We start from the raw sequence: 24789 nt of genomic DNA, 5'->3' as shown, positions 1-24789 counted from the left end.
CTGTTGTAATTAAGGCTCTTCAAAATATTCGTCAAAATAAAAATAAATAATTATTATTTCTTGAAGACGATCACTCACACGATGATGAATTTTCGGATTTAATATATATATATGAAGTACGAACATGAAAATAGTGTAAGGATATTTTGAGCCATCTCACTGATCAGTAGGCTACACAATGTTCACAAATGAACAGTTTAAAACCATTCAGCAAGAGAAAAAAAAGATAGGTCAATATAAGAAACTAACAAGGAAACCGTTTAGTTCAATTTATAAAAAATGTAGATTATTCTAATGCATTTGTCAAATGTCAGAGGGAATATCTTTTTAAATGTGATAGGAATAACAATGAGGCAACTCCCCATAAAGTGTTAGACACAGTGTAGTCAAAGTTATTATAGGTCATAATACAGCCTTCATAAAAAAGACTTGTGTCACATTGGACAGCATTCTATTAAGGGCACCAAAAACACTGTTATAAAACAATTTAAACAGGAAAAACAAATATAATTTAACTTCAAACCAGAAACAAAAAGCAAATATGAACTGCAACATAAAAAGACAACCACTACACAACATGCTTCTGACTTGGGATATGTGCTTATGAATACACCTGGTTTAAAAAAATGTACATACATACCATTAGACAGTAGTGTTACTTTTCAATGCAAAATACGCCCTTTAAAAGTTAATGAACAAATCGTGTTCAGAAAAAAAGGTACAACAGTTCATAAATGTGGCCTTTAAACAAACTTATATTTAGGCGATGGGTATTCAGTTGTTATTTCATGTTTGATCATGTTAGTTTTTTTGTTGTTTTCAATTTTGTTTGTTTATCGATAAGTACAAGGTTTAAGCTGTTTTGTCTAGGCTATAAATAACTTTATTAATGAATTGGTTTCGGTCATCAAGGTGAAGAGGATGTAGTTCAATTCAAATTATATGTATTTACAATTAAACTTGTAGGCTTTTTTCATTACCCACAATTTGAAATAAAAGAAAACATCAAAATAAAAAGGGACTTTCGGAAAATATCTTCAAAGCGATTAAAGTTTTTAATAAGTTTTTGTTTTTAGCAAAAGAGGTTTGTCATCTAAAACTTTTAAGAGCACAAAGAACACAACTTAATATTGTCAATGCTTACTATCCTAAGCGTAACAAAAACCTTGCAGAGCAGGTGGAAAGATAATAATAATTATCAATATCAAATTTGAATAAAAAATAACTATTTTACAGGTTCACGTATTGCATTTCTTTAACACAAATAATCATTAATTGATTACATTTCTTCCCATTTGTATTTAAACTTTAGCCTAAAACCTAACTCTTTAAAAAAACCTTATAATGGAACATCAAGTGGGTGACTTAGCATGTTGTTTTTCGGGAGAGAGGGGGAAAAATCCTTGGTCGCGGGCAATGATTCCTTTAGCAAGAATATATCTACCCACATTGAACTGTAGTTTCATTAAGTAAACAATCAATGTCAGTTTTTAATTCATATACCACAAAAAATGATATAAAACAATACATCTTTATTAAACAATTATCTAATATTTAATGCCAAACAAGCATTTGGGTTTACGATTGCATTTCTTTTTTTAAAGAAAGCAACTTGTTTTGTACAGTTTGTCCTTGTGTCGTGCAGTTGCACCACTATTCCAGGTTAGGGGAGGTTTGAGTGCTAGCTTACATGCTTAACCCAGCCACATTATGTATGTGCCTGTCCCAAGTCAGGAGCCTGTAATTCTGTGGTTGTCATTTGTTGCTGTATATCATATTTGTTTTACGTTTATTGTCTTGTAAATACATTATGCCGTTAGTTTTCTCTTTTAAATTATTGTTCATAAATTTGTCATTTCGGGGCCTTTAAAGATGGCAATGGCTATGTTGCCGGCAACGGCAAAATAGAAAATATTGTTTCTTTTTGGCTCTGATTGAAATAACTTAATTCAAGGCGGCAAAATAGCATATTTCTTTAGAAATGGCTATCTTCTTGGCACCGGCAATATAGTGAATTTAAAGAACTGACTATTATTTCAAAAGCAAATTTAAATACTATTATAACATTTTTGATTTTTGAAGCTATGTGAATGATTTTGTTATATTGTATATCAAATTTATGATGCAACTTTTATTTTGAGGGGGGTTGGGTGGGGGGGGGGGTTTGGGGGGTCAACATACAGTTAACAAGAGAGATTTAATTCTGATGCATACATGTAACATTAGAATGTGACTGGTTTTAGAAATAAATTCAGCTACATGATTTCATATGATTTCATCATTGTTCATTGCAACAAATGGATGCTCAATATTTGTTTTTGTTTTTTTGTTATAATTTTTTGAATTATCATTTTGACTGATAAATGTATTTAAACGATTATATGTTGACAGTGCACATTTTCGTAGCAATTTCAAAAGTAAATATTAAATTTCAATCTTTACAAAGAGCCGGCGAAATAACAAATTCACTATATTGCTGTTGCCGGTAAAATAGACGCCACCTGAAGGACGCCTCCGGGTGCGGGAATTTCTCGCTACATTGAAGACCTGTTGTGACCTTCTGTTGTTGTTTTTTTCTATGGACGGGTTGTTGTCTCTTTGACAAATTCCTCATTTCCATTCTCAATTTTACTTCTAAAGAAATATGCTATTTTCCTGGCTTTGATTAAGATATTTTAACCAGAGTCGGAAATATAGCATATTTTCTATTTTGCTTTTTTTCTATGTGAAATTCATATCTACAGAACATATATGTTTGTAAGGCAAAAGTTTAATTTCAGGTCTGATCAGATGTCAGACACACATTCAACATCTCGAAAAGATAGTGACCAGTATCACGTGCCATGATACATGTATACATGAGAGTAGGACTTGGGTACCACATGACGAATGACAGTAAAATATTAGTTAAATAACGTAAACGATAAGCAGTTTACTCCATTATACGTAGCGGTAGCTACAAAATGATATATGACGATAAACAAAAATTTCTTTATAGCAATAAAAACCATGGCCGAAACGAGTTTCCTTAGTATGGACGAATTGGCAGTATGGCCGACAACTTTTTCTATTTAGCATTTTAACTCATGTGATTTTTAAAGATCAGCTGTTTATCATGTAAGACTATGGAGCAGTCACTGACATACAAAACTAATGGCGATCGAATCCAGGATTTTTGAAAAGGGGACTAAATATTCCCGAAAACTGAATCATAAACACCGAGCCGAAGAGAGTCGATTTCGTTTACCAGATATTATGCTAAAAAGTCATATAAATTATGAGAAACTCCTTCTAATTTCTCCTGGATCCCCTACTGTAAAATTATACACAAAATTGTTGAAGTCCCTACATGTAACCTTAACATTAAAAGACCGATCTGTAGGATAAGGCAAACATCGTAATTCTCATAATCATTAATACCGAATCGGTCTGTCTGTTCTTGTCTTGTATTGTGCTGACTTGTGATTTTTTTTATGACTAGACTTAAATATAGTGACAGTGCCAGGCGCGGATCCAGGGGAGGGGGTTCGGGGTTGGACCCTCCCTTTTTTTGATGATCAATGCATTTGAATGGGGACATTTAGTTGGAACCCCCCCCCCCTTTTTTTGTCCGGGTTTAGGAACCCCCTTTTTTAAATGGCTGGATCCGCCCCTGAGTGCAGTGTTATACTTTAAGTACTAGTACTGCTTAAGGTCATACGATACAGTTTTGATTCCGTATTTACAAGTTGATGAAAATTTGCATATATAGGCTATTTTTTACCTGATTAAATCAAATATGTAATAAAAAATATACCTTCATGTGCTACTTTTTGAGTTAAATGAGGTCGAAATATTGTATATTTGCTCAAAATTCGGATTTGTGGCCGTATTTTTTATTACGAAAGAATGACATAACTTTTTTGTTTTATAAGATAAACGCAAATTGTTTTTTGTTAAATAATTTGTAATTTCTGTATTTTTTAAGTATTCTAAAAATGTATGCCTTTTTTGTTCAGAAATAACTTATATTTATCAAATGGTCATGAATTGAGAAAAAAACGTAATTTTTTGCTGTATATTTATCAAAATTTAAAAAAATGCACTATTTACAGTTTTATCAAATTTGGTCCACATAATCTCCCTGCAAAACGAAACAAAATGTCGGTTTAAAAAATGGGGGTCCATGCACTCGTTTTCAGATTAAATCAGTTTGAATGATAAAAATCAATCGAAAAATGCATCTTTTCCCGATATGTCATAGTTTGACGTCGCGAAAATAACATTTTATCGACACTAGGGACCATATTGACCCGGTTTTACGGTATTTATGTTTCTTTCATTATTGAAGACCCTCCAGCAACTATCAAGATGAAGGACAGGCATAAAAACTTTGACAATTCATCATTTGTATTTTTTTCTATACATTGACATTGTGTTCGATAAGCTCCCGTGCACGTGTTCTTCAATGATATTCCTTTTTTTTCTGTTAAGGGGTCTGAACACGACTTAATGCAAATTTAACCCTTGAATGTAATTTTTACCTGGGGTTTTGACCAATCCACTAAATGAGCAACAATGCATGATGGACTACTACGTGCTTACAATCAAACAAGAACACGTGTTATTTACTGAAATACAACACATTTTTTCGTGCAATGCGGAATTAACAATTTTGCTTAGTTTTTCAATTTTTGTATCCACATTTATAGTTCGTGATATAAAGTATTCGTTCCATGCTCAGATTAACGAAGAGTTGTTTCTATGCGAAGAAACAAGTGTTTGAATTACCCGATATATAGCCATAAATATGTTTGGTGATGACACGGAAATTTTATGTATTCGTCCACCAGACAGCAACAAAACAACAGTGATAAACACCATTAGGCTTAAATTAAAATATTGATTGTTTGCCCTTTACCGACCGACCCTATAAATTCGTTGCGCCTGAAAATCTTTTATTTGTATTTACCAGCAAGATTTTATTTTATTTTATTTTTTCGTTCCTACCAAAAATCTTATATTTGTATTTCCCGCTCAAAACTATTTTATCCGGAATTCTCGGGTTTTATATTCAACGTATAAGGTCCAGTCCGTTTGGTATCACCTGAGCGTTTGACATGAACACTTGCATTTGAAGTTTCAAAGCATTTGTTTGAAATAGATGTTCAGCATGTGAACGCTTCTCTGTACCTTTATACTTAAAGAGCAGGGTTCATTTTCAAAAAAGTTCGTTTGATACAAAATTATCAACGTGTGTACAAACTAATTTGGAACGGACGTTGTATTCTATGTAGGGATGGCCTTTTGTGATCCGCAGATCAGGATGATTATGTTACGATGCCGCTATATTATTTATATCTGACATGAACCAAAAGTGACAAAACCCTGTAAAGTGGAGAATATCTGGCAGTAAAATCGCCAAGTTGTCCATACAGATCATTTATGAATGCGATGTAAAATACGTGACAATTGTCAGAGTTTTTTTAAAGTCTTGTAGCATTTTTATTGGAAACAAAGGCACACACGATGTTTTTAACACTCTAGGGACTTTTTCTACTAGTAATGTATGTCTGCCCGGACATATCTTATCAGTACAAAGTTATCTTTTACAGAAAATCTTAAGGTAAGCATACAAGGTACGTAGTACAGAATAAAAGTGCAAGTTCAAACTGATTTCCAAACTCTTCAAAGTTCCAGGCATATAAACGTGTTGAAGATATGCGGCACAGCTCTATTTTTTTTTATATTTGAAAACAAAATAGTAGTGCATATGAATTAGCTTTACATTCTACGTGATATTTTTTTTAAACTAATAGTCCCAGAAAACTTATTTGCAAAAACAAAACGGACACAAATAACATTTTGCAGAGTTTGTATCTATAAAATAAAATATTATACCTACCTGCCTACCCATGACAAATAATATACCGAGCCAAGTTATTTTTTTGGGGAAAAAAATAAAATATTTTACCTACCTACCTACCCTGTTTCAAAACATAGGGTCGGAAAAGGGCAAACAAACAATATTTTAATTTAGGCCTTATCCATAAGACAAACTTAGTTTAGTAGATTGGATGGAAAGAGATCTTATTTGGCACTCATACCTTATCTTCTTCTTTCTATATATATACATTTTACAAAACAAGTTTTCAGAAAACTTAAAAGGTAATGTAGCATCCAATATTATCCACAGGGATAAGATAATTTGAGATATTGCACATACGTCAATAGGACAGCAGCCGAACGATAAAAATACCTCTGAGGTATATTTTTGGATAAAATACGCAACCGTCGGACTTTATAAATGGATGAAACTATACAAACTATGTTTAAGCTATTTACCGTACAAAATTGAGAATGGAAATGGGGAATTAGTCAAAGAGACAACAACCCAACCATAGAGCAGACAACAGCCGAAGGCCACCAATGGGTCAAATCAGTAATCTCCGCACCCGGCTGAAGAGTCCTTTAGCTGGCACAAATATGTATACTAGTTCAGTGAAAATGGACGTCATACTTAACTCCGAATTATACATATTAAACTAAGATTAAAATCAGTCAAGACTACAAAGGGCCAGATGCTCCTGACTTGGGACAGGCAAACCTGCATCGAGGTTTAACATGTTTTTTTTAGATCTTAACCCTCCCCTGATACATCTATCCAATGTAGTAAACACAAACACACAGCAATATGTAGAGTAAAACTCAGTTAAAAAGCAGTCCGAATCAGAATAGGTAACAAAAGAAACTAAACAAAATTACCATAATACATAAATTAACGAATGACTACTAGCAGTTACTTACGTGCCAACTTCAGACCTACAGCCTATTTCATTGAGTGTGTAATGAAAGGCAGAATCTTTAGCGTGCTTATTAGCTGAACCGTAAAGTCGTTATTATGTACCGGTAGTACTACCCTCCTTTTGAATAAGTTTAGACTGACAGACATGTAAATTGGCTATTATCGGACTTGTCTACTCTTAAAGGATTACCTAACCTGCAATCGGCTGTGAACTGATTGAAAGATTATATTTTCAACACTCGAATATCAAGCACAATTCCTACCCACTTTTATAACACTTATTTTAACATACTGAATATTATGATGTTCTTACTTATAGTTCACACTGTGTCTAAACCACACCGGCAAAATTTGTTCTAACTCGATGGTATCTAACATCGGGCACAATGACGGAACATCAATAGACAGAAGAGAGATAGATTTCTCCTTATTTTCTTATTTTTTTCATGTGTTATGTTTATCTTTTTAATACTGGTTAATGAAATCATTACAGTGTGTACTGGCTGGTCATTATCGCGTATGATACGATTTTGACACGCCTACATAGCTAATAAATATTCATGACTTTAAAGATAAGATCAGCACGTGTAGCCATAAACTGAGGGTTGTAGGTTTGTAGTATAAATGTATAGATGTAGTTTTGAGAATACTAGAAAATAGTTACAAAAATATAGTTATTAATTATTAGTATCCGAGCAAGTAAAACACGGATCTATCACATGATATCAAAGAATATTTATATAATAGTTCTTGAAAAACTGGTCACTATCGTGATATATGGATTGCCCACAGGACAGTGGTATTTACTAAGATAGTGATAATGACTGAGCAGAAGGCGAGGTCATTATCGCTGTCGCAGTCAATACCACTGTCCTACGGGCAGTCCATGTATCACGATAATGACCAGTTTTTTCAAGAATTATTATGTTTATTTCATTGAGAAACCATGTTTTGCAAAATTCGCATTATTTCAAAATGCCTAAGGCAGACTTGATTAGTTGTATTATTTCTATGGCAAAGAGTGAAGACCAGTCGTAGTAATACTGCCATTTATTTTAGTGCAATTTTTCAGTATATAAATACTTAATCAAGTTATCTTTAATTTTGTTATTAAAGAAAACATATAGTAAACAATTTAGCAACTTAAATATAATATTGAAAACAGGAAAATGTTTTATCAAAGGGACATCTCTCTTCTTATCAGAAAAACCATGCCCCACCGGTCATTAACACAGAAACCACGCCCCAACGGTCATTATCAGACTGAAACCACGCCACAACGGTCATTATCAGACGGAAACCACGCCCCACCGGTCATTATCATGTAAAAGTTTGTTAACAACCGGTTTTCTGGTCCGTTTTGTTCTGTTAATGACCGATTGAATTTATTACTGAAGAATAATGAATGTCATGTGGCCCCTTTTTATCCAATAATAGAAGCTTATTCTTAACCGATATGAAATAAATATATATATACAACTATTTTCTATTGTGATATGCAATATTTTCTACAACTGTTCTATATTAACGGAGAAATAAGTAAAAATGCATGTCAAAATGACGAATTGAGTGAACCTTGCCTCGAAATTGTTTAATTTCTCGTTAAATTGTTCACATTGTACGAAAAGAAAGGTACGGGAAGATACATGTAGGTACTGACACGGAGATTGCAAAACTAGTCATTATGAGCATCTCAATACTTGTATCTCTGTGTATGGAACGAAAGAAATGGGTCATGTCAAAATGGAACTGGCCGGTTTCGTCAATGTTTACCACCCGGTTTCGTCATAGATTTCACAATGCATAACCCGGTTTGGTCAAATAAAAAAAAATCATAATCGCATTACATTATAATTGATTATTTAACTTCAGCGTTGAAAATGAGTTTTGTGGGTCGTTGGAAAACAACTTCTTTCACCGGACAGCGGCTTCTTATTTATATGAGTCTCAGATACATACCGCCGAGTTGAACAATATTTTGATTATTTTTTGCTTTACAAAATCGTTAAATACATGAATCAATATAGTTTTGGCAACCAAAGGTGGGGTCGGGGGCGTGCAACCTATACGTCTTCCAGATTCGCCACTTATCGTACAAAGTGTATACCGAATTAAAATATTGTAAGAAATGAGAAAACAGGGACACCCGGGAAATCGGATTATGTGAGTTGGATTATGTTTATTATAAACATTCTCTTTGATATTTTTAAACAAGCGAGACATAGTGATTCAAATTCATAGCGTTTTGAACTATTGTATAAAGCTGCATATGTCAAAAGTTAGAAGGTTTGACTGGAACATATACAAGTATCACGGTGGGTATGGTTGTCCTGCGAGAGAACGTTCTGTGCTGGTGATTCGGTCCTGACGGGTGCTGGTGATCAATGAAAAAATGTAAACAAAGACGAAAATGATGATTTTTGACGTTTTCACCCATAAAAAATGGAAGAAAACAGTTGAGATTTTTCAATTTTGTTTCTTATGGGTTCATATGTAAACCATTAAAAAGTTGACCCTCTAAACTGTTTCGGTAAGCGTAACACAAAAGTGCTCATTTTCAGAAAATCTAGAACTGAAAAAATAAAACAAAAATGTTCATAGAGTCCGCTTTCCATACCGCAATCCACACGGCAAAACTTTTTTGTGAAAACACATTGCAATTTATTAAAATTTAGTATTTTCTCAATTTATTCATGTCCTGATACTGTGCTGGTGGGTCCTGTCATTGTGCTGGTGGGTCCTGATACGGTGTTGGTGATTTTGGATAAGAAGTTGATCATATTTGTAACAAATGTTACAAAATCAATAAAATTGGGCAGATAATTGTTGTCAATAGGATCTATGACTCATATTTTAGCTCTTGTGCATCCATTTGGCTGTTTAATATGTGTTTTCAAATGATCGTAACTTGTATTACATAATTACATAAAAGGGCAACATCTTTCGTCCAATATCAGATAACAATATATAGTATCTAAAATAAGAATAGTTTTATTAAGATATGAAATGCCCCTTACATTGATGCTTTAACAATGATCAAAGCCCATGCCGCATAGACATGTTTGTTAGCGCTCCGCATACCCCTCCCCACTTCCACCCAACCAACCCTCCTCATTTCCTCCTTCATTGTTACAGTGGTGTACCAACACAACAATTTATCACATAAAATAATAACACAAAGACACACATTATTGAACAACGAATGCTCGCAGGTACTGAAAGCTAGTTCAAAGCCGCATTTTCAACTAATAGATAAACCATGTTCTCATATACAAAAATTCCAATCGTGTCGATTAAAAAAGTCTCAAAACTTAAGTTCACATTTTAATGTTTGATGAAGCAGAACTTTAAAAGTGTGCAGTAAATCTTGTGCTCACAACAGTTATTGTCATAATTATGTATACATACGACTTATAAAGGAATTAAGAAGGTACCAAGAAATATTTTACAGTTCAATTTAATGATCATGAATGTAAGGAAATGGTACGGAAGTTTACATAGGACAAAAAGAAATTGATGGTAATTTTTTTGGCGAAAGACTTAAACGCTTCTTTGCATTATATAGTACAGCTCTTCTATAAAAACATGCAAAAAAAACTTTGATTGACTTGCTTGCTATGTTTGCTTGGATGTTTTGAGGTAGGCGGAGTTTCAATACATACTGGGATTTGATTGGACAAATACAAACTGACAGGAATTATAGTTAATGTTTATTGTCCAAACAAATTCTAGTATATAGTAAACAGACTACTTAATACCTGTCGTTTACCAACATCCAAACAATCATAGCAAGCAATTTGATCAATGGTTTGCTTTGCATATATTTATAGAAGAGCTGTAAATTCTTAAAAAAAAATCTTTTTGTCGTAGATGGTTAAATCCTCAACAAAATCTCAATAACTTTGTTGGAACGAATAAAGGATTTTAAATCAGATTTTCGTGGACTTTTTAGCTTCCACCCTGACCAGGCATGTTAGCTGTTCGTATGCTGTTGCACCTGACGCACGGAAACTTTCACATTTCCATCTTCTTTTCTGAAATATTTTTCCCAGCTCATACTTGACAGGATTAATATCCTAGTAAAAGGTGTAACCAATGAATTGAACACAAGTTAAAAATTCCACAATACTATATAATTCATTTTATGTGTCAATTTGTTCGAAAAAAGTCGAAAAGAAGAGAGTTTTTTTAATGTCATGATTATCCGTCGCTTTCTAGATCTATGCTTAGCATTTATTTCAGATGACATGGACTCCTCACCCTGGTGACCCTGCTGCCTTTCATAACTTTATCCGTATACATATATTAATAGATAAACAAAAGGCTGCAACTGGTATTTTTGTATTTAAAATGATTCGTTGTAACGAGAATATTTGTGGTGAATGGAAACTAGTGGTGAATGGAAACTGAGAGGGTCAAAATCTTAAATTGCTTATAAATGTTGCTGGACCCAGTTTCGTTATCTGATCTGAATTTTCTGAAATGTGCAAGGTAGATATACATTGGCCTTTTGATTTTTTTACTCGGTAAGTTTTGCCCTAATTGCTTGAACTTTTGCAATATTAAAGCCGATTTCAATGAGTGTGTAGACAAAGGGAATATCTTTGGTTATCTTGCTTGCTGAACAGAAAAGTCATTGTTAGGTTATGTAAACTACCCTACTTTAAGAGTAGACTAGTCCGACAAATGACACATCTTTCTGTCTGTAGGACCAGGCTACTTCTAAAGGAGGGTAGTATACCTTACCTAACAATGACTTCACGGTTTAGCTAACAAGCAAGCTAACCAAAGATATTACCTTTGCCTACATACTCAATGGAATCGGCTGTAACTAAAAACTCGAATTCATTTTAACAGACAGTGGTCATGTTTGTTGATGAATATTGTTTTTCCTAGATTCACTCTTGAAAAATCATTTGGTAACATTTGGTCAAGTAATTTCAGAAAACATCTTTTTGTAATTGCGGACGCCAAGACAATACATGAACCTCACTCGACCACTCGACATAGATGAGCTTATATATATATGATCTTATAGCGATTCGGGTTGATAACCAGTTGAAATTAAGCCAGTTTTTTGTGTGTGTAGATTTGTATTGTTTTAAACGGTTATGACCTTTTAAAGTTAAATGTAGGTGTTTAATCTAAGAATTTCTTTTTTAAACTTATATACTTGTTTTATACTCAATTGGTAGTATGAAGCTATGAGATATTTTAATTTTTGAAATTGAAGGCACAATTAACAAAGCAAACGGTAGTTTCAAATACTTTTAAATAGATCTTTAAGGATAATGTACCCATGTGTTGATCCCATGCTAAACATAGCAAAAATCTGTACAAAGGTTATCTCGTCTTCATTCTCTGACATATTCTAGTCTGCCCTTTCATAAAATAGTGACTTTTTTTAGTGTTCTATCGAACTTTCGAAAAAATTTACCTGATAACCGTTCAGACAAAAAAAAAATTGTGTTGAAAAAATCTTACAGATACAGCAAGTGATTCTTAATAGCTATAAGATACATTTTTCTTTTAAAATACAACTTTTAAATCTTACGAGAAACTATGCCAAGCTTAAAACTTTCATTGTAATCTCGCTCTAACTTATCCCCCCCCCAAAAAAAAAAAAAAAAACCAAACAAACAAACCCGCAATACTATTGTCATTCTTATAGTCAGCACTAAATTGTTCACAAACAAATGTGTTTTAAGCTGCTAAAGACATATGTTCAAACGCTCAGAAAGTCCGTTGTTCTATATTTTTGCTCTCCATTTTTATGCAAAACCTTTTACATTTTTATTCTATGGGTTATTGTTGAAGGTCGTACGATGACGTATGGTTGTTAACACATACTTCCTTTGGTTTCTTATGGAAATTTGTCCATTGACAACAAACATACCACATCATCTACTTTATATAAGTATTGTATAATTTGCAACGTATTTTGGTGATCTTGCAAAATGATCGTAATCCCGAAAATCGTAAACATATTTTCTTATCTTAAAAGGGTGCAAGAAGGGTTCCATTAACAGGCCAATAAATAAGATTACAGTTAATTTAAAAAAAAATATAGGGGTATTTTTTCTCTCATAATAACAGTAAACAGATTCACAACAATGTCAATTTCAAGAAAGCAGACAACAGTTAATTAGCCAATAACAGTACAGCATCAATGATCTTGAATATATGCCACTTTTAACTAAAATATAAAGGCACAGAACCAGGACATAGGAGCACAGAACCAGGACCGTTTTTCTTATCACCAGCACAGCGTCAGGACAATTCCGTTTAACGAACTTGCACGAATTTTGCAATATAATAGTGTTGTAATATACTTTGCATGGTACTTATGACGCATCAGAGAAAAATTAAGCAACAAAACAGTCGTTTTATTGCCGTTCTGATACAATGTAAACAAACCCACCAGCACAGAATCAGGACCCACCAGCACCTGACAGGACCAAATCACCAGCACAGAACGTTCTCTCGCAGGACAACCATACCCACCGTGAGTATGGTACACAGATCTGATGATTTCTTTCTTGTTTATAATAAACATAATCCAACTCACATAATCCGATTTCGCGGATGTCCCTGTTTTCTTATTTCTTACAATATTTTAATTCGGTATAAACTTTATGAGATAAGTGACGAATTTTAAGTTCTTTTTTCTTAAAATGAGATGTACTTGTGACGAAAAAATTACAATACGGTGCAACAGTATCCTTATAGAAAGAGAACTTTTATTTTAATTTTATTTCTTTGCATTTCATTGAAGGGTGTGTCACTTCAATATAGCGTTATATGGACTGATTGGCCGCTCAAATTCGCACGAATTTATTATTTACGCCAAGTTATCAATCAGCCTTATTTTTTTTTTGTCTGTTCAAAGTCTGTAACATCTATGAATCTGTCATGTGTTGCAATGCAGCTGGTTAAATTCCATGCGTTTTCTTTGAAATATTAAGGCTTTTCTACCTTAGGAATAGATTACCTTATTCCGGCGTCACACATTGGCGTATAGACCGGCGTGCACCAAACGTACAGAGAAAATTGACAAAGTCGGTATACGTTAGTTGCATGCCATAGGAACGCTTAGCAATAGTTCAAAGCGCGTTGCATAAGTTTTTAGTACGTCGAAATACAAAGGTAAAATAGTGAGAAAGGAAATGGGGAATGTTTCAAAGCGACAACAACCCGACCATAAAGCAGGCCAAGGCCACCAATGGGTCTTCAATGTAGAGAGAAACTCCCGCACCCGTAGGCGTCCTTCAGCTGGCCCCTTAAAAGATATGTATACTAGATCACACAAGACTAACAAAGGCCAGAGGCTCCTGACTTTGGACAGGCGCAATATTGCGGCGGGGATAAACATGTTTGAATGGTTTTACACTAGTAATTTTGGGGCCCTTTATAGCTTGTTGTTCGGTGTGAGCCAAGGCTCCGTGTTGAAGGCCGTACTTTAACCTATAATGGTTTACTTTTTAAATTGTTATTTGTATGGAGAGTTGTCTCATTGGCACTCACACCACATCTTCCTATATCTATGTTTATGAGATATCAACCCTCCCCCTATTCCCCTAGCCAATGAAGGAAAGTAAATACGCTTGATGAACGCTACAATCACAGGACATTTGTATGTAGCATAAAAAACATACAACATACGTTTCTAGTACGCCCAATACACGCTTAAAGCTCGTTTTGCACACGTTACAAATATGATTGACAGGTTAAATGCATTCAAAATTACTAGCGTATTGGCAGCGTAAATGATTTTGAACACGCCAGTGCTACACGCTGATGTGTGACGCCGGTATTAGTTGTGTTTCCTCAATGTTTTTCAACTTCGTATTTTATTTGGCCTTTTAAACATTTTTTTCGTCACTGATGAGTTTTTCGTAGACGAAACGTATGTCTGGCGTAAATATAAGGCGTAAATATAAAATTTCAATCCTGGTATCTATGAGGAGTTTATTTCCGGTATGTATTGTCTTTTGAAATTAATATTACTTTGATATTACAGTTTTTGAAACCATTTTTATCAATTTTCAGATTCCATTGTCTAAACTTATGTTTCATTTTTCATGTGTTGTTTCCATATATTCTAGCCACTAATCTTGAGTCTATCCCTTTATTCAGATAACACCCCATATAGCAATTAAATTATGCTTGTAATGTCATTGATAACTCTTAACAGACCAATTAACAGACCGAGTTTTATACATCCGACCCATTAACAGACCACATTTTTATTAAAAATTGATTTATGTCACCAAAATACAGTTTTTCGTGTAGATTTTTTACATATTGATGTTAATATGGTAAACAAACATAATGCCTGTCTTTTTTCGATGTTCAAAATATTGCATGCAAGTAAACTCAACCAACTTGTCATTTTTGTGTACATTTTGTGTATGTAAAATGTGTATAAATTTACTGATGAGTAACTCGCCTTTTCATTTTATAGATCGTTTATTGAAGCTAGAAAAAAAGTAATTACACCACTGGATTCAGTACTCCCAATCGTTTTGTCAGACATGAATAGTTTTTATGATGTAAATATAATTAAAAAGTTATACAATGAAACATACTGACCTTGCAATGATTTTCTCGATAACACCTGATTAACAGACTTTAGCCAACCCGATTAACAGACCAACCGCCGATATAGCCGCATACTCAATATAGCTTAACCGACCAAACTCTCGGTTAGCCGAGTGTCGGCCGTGAACATGTATTAAGAAAAACATGCAGGGGCGACATCAGAGAGTGACGAGAACTGATTCAGAACTTGGTTCTTGCAAGACACTTTCCGTGAAAACAATTTGATATTAAGACAATCTTTTGCTTTAGATTCTTTTTCTCTTTTTTGAAAATTAAAAACATGAGGCATTTGCCTCATTTGCCTCAATGTAGTAACGGCCCTGAATAAATTACTTTATTTATTATTTTAAACTATTATGAATATCGTAAGAATTTCCGGAAACAAGTCCGAACCGAGCTGTATATTATGCGCTCTAGTTTCGCGGGGTTCGCGCCCCCTGTCACAAATATGTTTCCTGTTACAAAATACGAAAGAAAGGACAAAAATAGACGGTTTGGTCAAATATACTAAAAGACATAACCAAGGTATTGCGACAACTCCAAGAAGTATGTTTAAATGAGGCCCCTCATGGGGGGGTCCTAGTAATCACATAATCACCATTTTTTGCCAATATAATCACATAATCATTAAATATTTGCTTATCTTTAGTAATCAAATAATCATAAACTAAAAATACAGTCCTAGGTAATCAAATAATCATGAAATATTTGGCTTAATAATCAAATAATCATTAAAAAAACGGCCAAGTAATCACATAATCAAAAACCCCATGAGGGCCCTCTTAAATAAGACGTGTATTTTGAAAATGGCCCCAGCAAGGATTTGTATACTAAGTCTAAGATCTTACTCCCAGGGGTTGTCCCACACAAGTGTGGATAGGCCCCTTCTAGGTTTTAGATAGTGCAGCCTAGTCCAAATACGACTGGCAAGGCTATTTTATTTTTTTCTGGGAGAAAGGCGTCCTAGAAAAAAAATTAAAATATCCTTGCCAGACGTCATAATTATTTGGACTAAGTGCAGCCATGTTGAATAAGCATGATAGAGGCTTGTTTAGGGGGGGTATCAATATCCCATATCCCATTAAGTTTTTATCCCAATATCCCGTATCCATATAATGTTTACCCCTAATATCCCAATAAATATTTTTTACAAATATCCCATATCCCTAAAACTATTTTGAAATATCCCAAAAAATCATTATAAATTCATTCCCAAGCCCATTTTTTCCCTCATCATCACAACGTCAACAATTTTGATTGGGAAAGCAAACTGTGTTAAAGGAAATTTACAGTGCATACTTCCAGTGTTAAACAAGAATATATACATTGTATGTCCAAAAAATGAAGTGTTCCATCGCAGAGCCTTGTATAACAATCTCTTTTTATATGATCTTAAACGATAAATTTAGTGTAAGGGGTCTAATTTCAGACTTTTAATTTAATTGTTCAAACCATGATGCATATGACTGTAAAATTTCATTTTGATAGCATTATTCTTTCATTGATAAGAAACTTCATCCTACACGTTAACCTATGTTGGAAAGAACAGAAGGACTCAATCCTGTCTCTTGTCCGAGATTGCTCTGACATCCAACGACTGTTTTGCCAGACAAGCTGAGACTGTGGGACGTCAGAGCACGTCCATATCAAACAAAAAGTGGATATTTAGCATGCAAGTTCAATAATTCAAAATTTAACACAGGAAAGCTTACTGCTAATGTACCTACATTACACTTTAACTGTTGCAATATTTTTACAGCAGACAAATTTTGCACAGCCCTTGCTTTGCAAAGAAACAACACAACATTTGACTCTGTGATCTTGAAATTTATGAATTACATAGATCCCAATATTTTTGTTACTTTTTTTTAATTTCCTTCCTCACAACACCAGTAATAGAAAGAAAATATATTAATTTACATTGATTATTTAGTAATTATTCGTTATTAACATAGTTTATACGGCGAAATATCTACTTTTTGATATGGGACGTGCTCTTACGTCCCTCGGCCCCAGCTTGTCTGGCAAAACAGAGCAATCCGTGAAACGTGGAGACCTCTGAAGATCCTCGCCACGCAAAAAAACACTAGAAAATATCCTGTAATCATATAAAGCATCAAAACAAATAAAAACATTGACAACAATAAGGCTTAACTCATCAGATGGATACATCTAACAAAAATCTATGATTATTTCAAGAAAATTATCAATGCATATGAGCATATAATATAAAAAAAAAAGAAGAAGATGTGGTATGATTGCCAATTGCCAAAAGACCATGTGACACAGAAATTAACAACTATAGGTCACCGTACGATATTCAACAATGAACAAAGCTCATACCGCATAGTTAGCTATAAAAGGTCATGAAAAGACAAATGTAGAACAATTCAAACGAGAAAACTAATGGCCTAATTTATGTATAAAAAAATGAACAAAAAACAAATATGTAACGCAGCAACAAACGACAACCACTGAATTAAAGACTCCTGACTTTGGACAGGCACATACATACAGAATGTGGCGAGGTTAAACATGTTAGCGGAATCCCAACCCTCCCCTTAACCTGGGACAGTGGTGTAACAGTACAACATAAGAACGAACTATACAAATCAGTTGAAAAAGGCTTAACTCATCAGATGGATACAAATAGAAATACATCTAACAAAAACAGAGAGTGGACGTGACCGAGTACTTGTACATTCCATAAAAAAGACACTCAGTACAGATCTGAGAGTACTCGCAGTTACTGACAGCTAGTTCAAAGCCAATTACAACTAATAAAAAGTAATGCATCTGAGACTAAATTATCAATCATTACACATCCAGCATCCAATGGCACGGTAAACAACATCTCCGTAAAAATGAGGATGTGCTATGCCGTTGGAAATAAGTTTTCTACAGGTACAAATGTAGAACCGATCTTCAAAACCAAATCTAGAATTTAGTAAAGATTTTACGTGATTTGTGGTAACGAAATCCCTGACTTAATAATTTACCAGTAATACATATATTTCGTTCATTAAAATCCAAAACGTTACAACAGACACGGGCAAAGCGGAGGAGTTGTGTTATACAAACACCGTAAGATAGTGCCAAAGGAACATCACCATTTTAAAAAAGGAAAATTAATAATATTAGGAACGAGGTATGGAAAGCAAAAAAAATACTTTTTTAAATTATCAGTACACATGAGCATATAAATATCGAAAATAGATCAATACTTTTCGCTTGGGTTTGGATGACTTTTAAATAAAACGACCATGAACTCAATTAAAATCAACAAAGCACTAAAATGACCTTTAACATTAAACTTTTTTGGGCAATTTTATCAAGGACTATCAAGTGAGATGTAAATATTTCTGTACTTGACTTTCAAATTCCACATATTTTTTTTCATGTTAAAAGTTCAATATCCTTATAAATGCATCAATATCCCATATCCCATTTACTTTTAGGACAAATATCCCATATCCCTAAAATTAAAATGGCAAATATCCCGTATCCCAATATACCCTATACAAGCCTCATGATAAGGGGTAGATTTTCATTTAAGAGAGAAAAAAATTATTAGGAAAATACGGAAAACATCATTTATTAAAATTGATCAGTTGATGTATAGGATTTTCTGTACTTCCATCTCAAGCTGTCAGACTCTGGCATCTGGCAGTCATCTGGACTATTATGGTTCATCCTAACAAATGGACAAAAATAGCTGTATTTACACCTCGAAAACTACTCTAGAGTGCACGTGCAGACTAACCAGTCCAATTGGAAAAGTTGTAAGGCCTAGGCCAAGTAAAATAATATGTGTGTTTGACCTGTTACATCTTTGAAAAAAATAGGGTACATTGTAGGTAGGTATTTTTTTTTCTTCATTTTACAATTTTTTTTGCATTTGAGTCTATGGGAGAGAAATTCGACAGTGGTTATTGAAAAATGACTCAAAAAACTTTTAACATGTTTAACCCTTTCCTCCATGGATACTTTTTTTTAAAATACTTGATTTGCATAGGATTTTTTCAATAAAAAAAAATCAGCAGGTTTAAATTATTAATGCATTGCCAAAAACAAATATTTCATCAGTGAAATTCCAGTCATAGATTTTCATGAATATCCTTTTTCTATCAGATACAACTTTTATTAAGTCTGATGAAGTTTTTTCATAGGTGAGAAGTTTCAACTGAGGGACTACACAGGCTTCAAAAGGCGTCATCATGGTCATTATGGAGTAAAGGGGGTGGCGTCAAAAGGTGTCATTATGGAGGAAAGGGGGTGTTTCTAGGCTATTTCTAATTTATGCTTAAATTTTTACATCATTCTATGACGTTGGGTAATTCATTCATAAAAAAAAAACATATGACGTGGGAGTACGATCGGAACAGCCAATGCAATATATTTATATTTTACCACGGGTGTGTACTCAAAGCGTTTAAAGGATGTCATCATGTTAGAATGAATCTTATTGTCTATTTAGATTTTTTATTGGTGGCTCTTGTTTTTAAATTAGTCCATATTCAGCTTTGAAGGGTTCAAAATTAAAATTTTTAGTGTTTTTTTATATGCTGAATCAAACCATGTTTTTCGAATTTGGATAAATATATCAGTCTATACTAGTTAAATTAAATGTCCCTTTTCAAATTTTTAAGATCTTTAACCACATTTATTTAGTGTAATTATGTTAAAAATTTGATCCCAATCCAAATTCAGACAGTATCAAGCTTGAATATTGCCCAAATTGCCCAAACTGTACAAGGTTCGAACTCTGCGTTTGTATCAGGCTGTGCTCAGCAAGCATTTTACGTGCTTATAACTCTGAAAGCTAAAGCATTTGGAGAAAATCTGACATGGGGAGGGGGGAAATGTTCATCAGCCTATATGATATTCATTTTAAAATATGATATATTTGTTTGACTTTTTTTCCCAGAAGTAAATTTTATTTACATTAATTTTGATGACTCTCTTTACTCTAGTGTTAGTCAAGAAATTTCAATATCATGGATGCGTTCAATGCAAGATAAACTACTTTAATAATTAGATTTGGAAATATGAATTCTATTTTAGGTACATTCAAGCTTTTATAAAGTATTTAAATACTAGTAGATGTCAACTGGTTGAATTACTGTTATTGCTTCGAATTTTGGACCAAAATTATGGTGTTACGTTTAAATTTATTTGTATGCACTTTTCTTCAATACCAGAACAGTTCTTATTGCCATGAAATATCCGGAGATCAATAAGCGACCAGACATATTCTCCTACTATACATGATAAAAATGTATTCTAAATTTCCCCGTAAGAGGAAGGTCCCCTCTTTCTTTCCTTGTTCACCAAATTTAGCGGTTGTCTTGTATGTCAAAAATGTAAGTGACAGTTATTGTTTACCTACCCCTCCCCCCCCCCTAATATAACATGCTATATGCTATATAACATGTATAATCATGATAAATTTTAATTAAGTTACATGTATTTTATATTTTCAGTTTGAAGATCTGCTATTGATATTTATTTGATTCATGGTCCATACAATTAATTACTATACATTCTATAGGTGAGTGAACATTATATTTATATATATTGGACATTTAATGATTTATTTTATCAATTGAAACTCAGAAATATATTGTAAATTTTAAATGTTAAAATTCTTAAAAAGGAGACAATCCAGAGCTAGCGAATTCATTCTAAGAAGCTTTACACCAGTGTTTGTATTAAAGGGGAGATAATGCAGACCTGGTGCACTCATTCTAAGTAGCATTACACCAGTGTTTATATTAAAGGGGAGATAATCCAGACATGGCACATTCATTTTAAGTAGCATTACACCAGTGTTTGTATTAAAGGGGAGATAATCATTTTCTTGGTCTTCGCACTATGACTAGTAAAAGTGAATAGAAATCTATGAAATTTTAACACAAGGTTTATGACCACTAAAGGAAGGTTGGGATTGATTTTGGTAGTTCTGGTTCCAATTACTGTTTAGGAATAAAGGGGCCAAAAAAGGGCCCAAATAAGCATTATTCTTGGTTTTTGCACAATAACTTTAGTATAAGAAAATAGAAATCAATGAAATTTAAACACAAGGTTTATGAACACAAAAAGAAGGTTGGGATTGATTTTGGGAGTTGATATCTCAACAGTTTAGGAATTAGGGGCCAAATAGGGGCCCAAATAAGCATTTTTCTTGGTTTTTGCACCATAACTTTAATATAAGTAAATAGAAATATATGAAATTTAAACACAAGGTTTATGATCATTAAAGGAAGGTTGGGATTGATTTTGGGAGATTTGGTCCCAATGGTGTAGGAATAAGGGGCCCAAAGGGTCCAAAATTAAACTTTGTTTGATTTTAACTACAATTGAATTCTTGGGCTTCGTTGATTTGCTGAATCTTAACATGTACTTAGATTTTTGATTATGGGCCCAGTTTTCAAGTTAGTCAAAATCAGGATCCAAAATTATTATATTAAGTGTTGTGCAATAGCAAGACATTTTCAATTGCACAGTATTCAGCAATAGCAAGAAATCTTCAATAGCATAGTATTGTGCAATAGCAACAAATTTTCAATTGCCCATAATTCCGCAATAGCAAGAAATCTTCAATTGCACAGTATTGTGCAATATCAAGTATTTTCAATTGCACAGTATTGCACAATAGCAAGAAATATTTAATTGCACAATATTGTGCAATAGCAAACATTTTCAATTGGAGTTATCTTTCTTTGTCCAGAATAGTAGTTGTATCAACTTAAATCATTGTTTTATACAATATACAATGTATATTCACTTTTACTACCAATGACCAACTGATAAATTAAAACAATCTTTACCATTCAGTGATAACAAGCACTTTTAAGCTCACCTGGCCTAAAAGGCCAAGTGAACTTTTCTCATGACTTGGCGTCTGGTGTCCGTCGTCCGTCGTCGTTAACTTTTACAAAAATCTTCTCCTCTGAAACTACTAGGCCAAATCAAACCAAACTTGGCCACAATCATCATTGGGGTATATAGTTTAAAAAATGTGTCCGATGACCCGGCCAACCAACCAAGATGGCCACCATGGCTAAAAATAGAACATGGGGGTAAAATGCAGTTTTTCGCTTATTACTCAAAAACCAAAGCATTTAGAGCAAATCTGTCGAGAGTAAAATTGTTTATCAGGTCAAGATCTATCTGTCCTGAAATTTTCAGATGGATCGGACAACCCGTTGTTGGGTTGCTGCCCCTAAATTGACAATTTTAAGGAAATTTTACTGTTTTTGGTTATTATCTTGAATATTATTATAGATAGAGATAAACTGTAAACAGCAATAATGTTCAGCAAAGTAAGATTTATAAAAAGGTCAACATCCGAAATGGTCTGTTGACTTCTTTAGGAGTTATTGCCCTTTATAGTCAATTTTTAACCATTTTTTGTAAATCTTAGTTATCTTTTACAAAAATCTTCTTCTCTGAAACTACTGGGCCAAATTAATCCAAACTTGGCCAAAATCATCATTTGGGTATTTAGTTAAAAAATTGTGTGAAGTGACCCTGCCAACCAACCAAAATGGCCGCCATGGCTAAAAATAGAACATAGAGGTAAAATGCAAATTTTGGCTTATATCTCTGAAACCAAGGTATTTAGAGCAACTCTGACAGGGATAAATTCTTTATCAGGTCAAGATCTATCTGCCCTGAAATTTTCAGACAAAACAGACACCCTGTTGTTGGGTTGCTGCCCCAGAATTAGTAATTTTAAGGAAATTTTGCAGTTTTTTGGTTATGATCTTGAATATTATATTAATAGATAGAGATAAACTGTAAACAGCAATAATGTTCAGCAAAGTAAGATCGACTAATAAGTCAACATGACCAAAATTGTCAAGTTACCCCTTAAGAAGTTATTGCCCTTTATAGTCATTTTTTAACAATTTTCATAAATTTTTGTAAATTTTTGTAAATTTGTAGAATATATTTTACACTGTAATTACTGGGCCAAGTTCATTATAGATAGAGATAACTGTAGCAAGAAGAATGTCCAGTAAAGTAAGATCTACAAACACATCATGATCACCAAAACACAATTTTGTCATGCATTTATCTGTGTCCATTGTTTTTAAAATATGCAAGCACATAGACCAAGGTGAGCGACACAGGCTCTTGAGAGTTCTAGTTTTAATATTTTATGATGTATTTAAATGAGAAGTTATTGTTGCAAACTCCATTAGTAATTTGAATTGAGTGCAGTTTTGGAATAAGGGAAAGGGAAATGTGAAAAAAAGGGGCTTGGGGGGGGGGGGGGGGCGTTCAATTTTTCTCATTTAACATTTTTATGAGAGGAATAATATTCAACAGCATAGTGAAATGCTCAAAGGCAAAAAACAAATTTTAAAGTTTATTAGACCACATTCATTCTGTGTCAGAAACCTATGCTGTGTCAACTATTTAATCACAATCCAAATTTAGAGCTGAATCCAGCTTGAATGTTGTGTCCATACTTGCCCCAACCGTTAAGGGTTCAACCTCTGTGGTCGTATACAGCTGCGCCCTGCAGAGCATCCGGTTAATGTTGATGCAACAAGATTAACACAACTTGTATTCAGCAGCTGTTGTATAAGGGGAGATCTAGACAAAAAAATAAAATGACACAATTCAAAAATTAATTGCATTTGGGAGTTGATCGAAGCTTAATTAACCATTGCAAGCATTACAAATAGAGATGTAAACTAAGAAATCAATTGTTGTTTTTGATTGTAAGATGGGAGGTCTTTGTCAATGAGACAGCAAACAATCAACAAAAGAGGTCAACATTTTATTTAGAAATAGATTAGTGTCTGTAACATGTTGTTTTTATTTCATTTATATTTTCAGTTGGAACATCATCTATAATGTCAATTATCGATATTTATTTGATAATTGTCCAGTCCTTGGGATCATTGAATGTAGAATTTTAACTCTGACAGGGGGCAATAATTAACAGATATCATAAATTTCACATTCAAAATATCATAACACCTGTCTTTTTAGCTCACCTGGCCCGAAGGGCCAAGTGAGCTTTTCCCATCACTTTGCGTCTTGTGTCCGTCGTCGGCGTCCGTCGTCGTTAACTTTTACAAAAATCTTCTCCTCTGAAACTGCTGGGCCAAATTAAACCAAACTTGGCCACAATCATGATTGGGGTATCTAGATTAAAAATTGTGTGGCGTGACCCCGCCTACCAACCAAGATGGCCGCCATGGCTAAAAATAGAACATAGGGGTAAAATGCAGTTTTTGGCTTATAACTCAAAAACCAAAGCATTTTGAGCAAATCTGACAGGGGGTAAAATTGTTTATCAGGTCAAGATCTATCTGCCCTGAAATTTTCAGATGAATCAGACAATCCGTTGTTGGGTTGCTGCCCCTGAATATGTAATTTTAAGG

General features: G+C 33.7%; 1 protein-coding gene across 1 annotated transcript in view; it reads left to right on the top strand.

Moving 5' to 3' along the window:
• LOC139498903 (uncharacterized) overlaps nt 1-24789 on the top strand; it is a 113207-nt gene that overhangs the window by 22548 nt on the left and 65870 nt on the right. The window contains exon 2 of the mRNA XM_071287492.1: nt 20869-20936. The gene's annotated coding sequence lies outside the window, so the exon portion shown is untranslated. The remainder of the gene's footprint in view (nt 1-20868; nt 20937-24789) is intronic.

Source organism: Mytilus edulis, chromosome 12 (assembly GCF_963676685.1).
Source record: "Mytilus edulis chromosome 12, xbMytEdul2.2, whole genome shotgun sequence".
In the NCBI taxonomy this organism is placed as follows: domain Eukaryota; kingdom Metazoa; phylum Mollusca; class Bivalvia; order Mytilida; family Mytilidae; genus Mytilus; species Mytilus edulis.
This window is presented reverse-complemented; position numbering and strand designations above follow the sequence as displayed.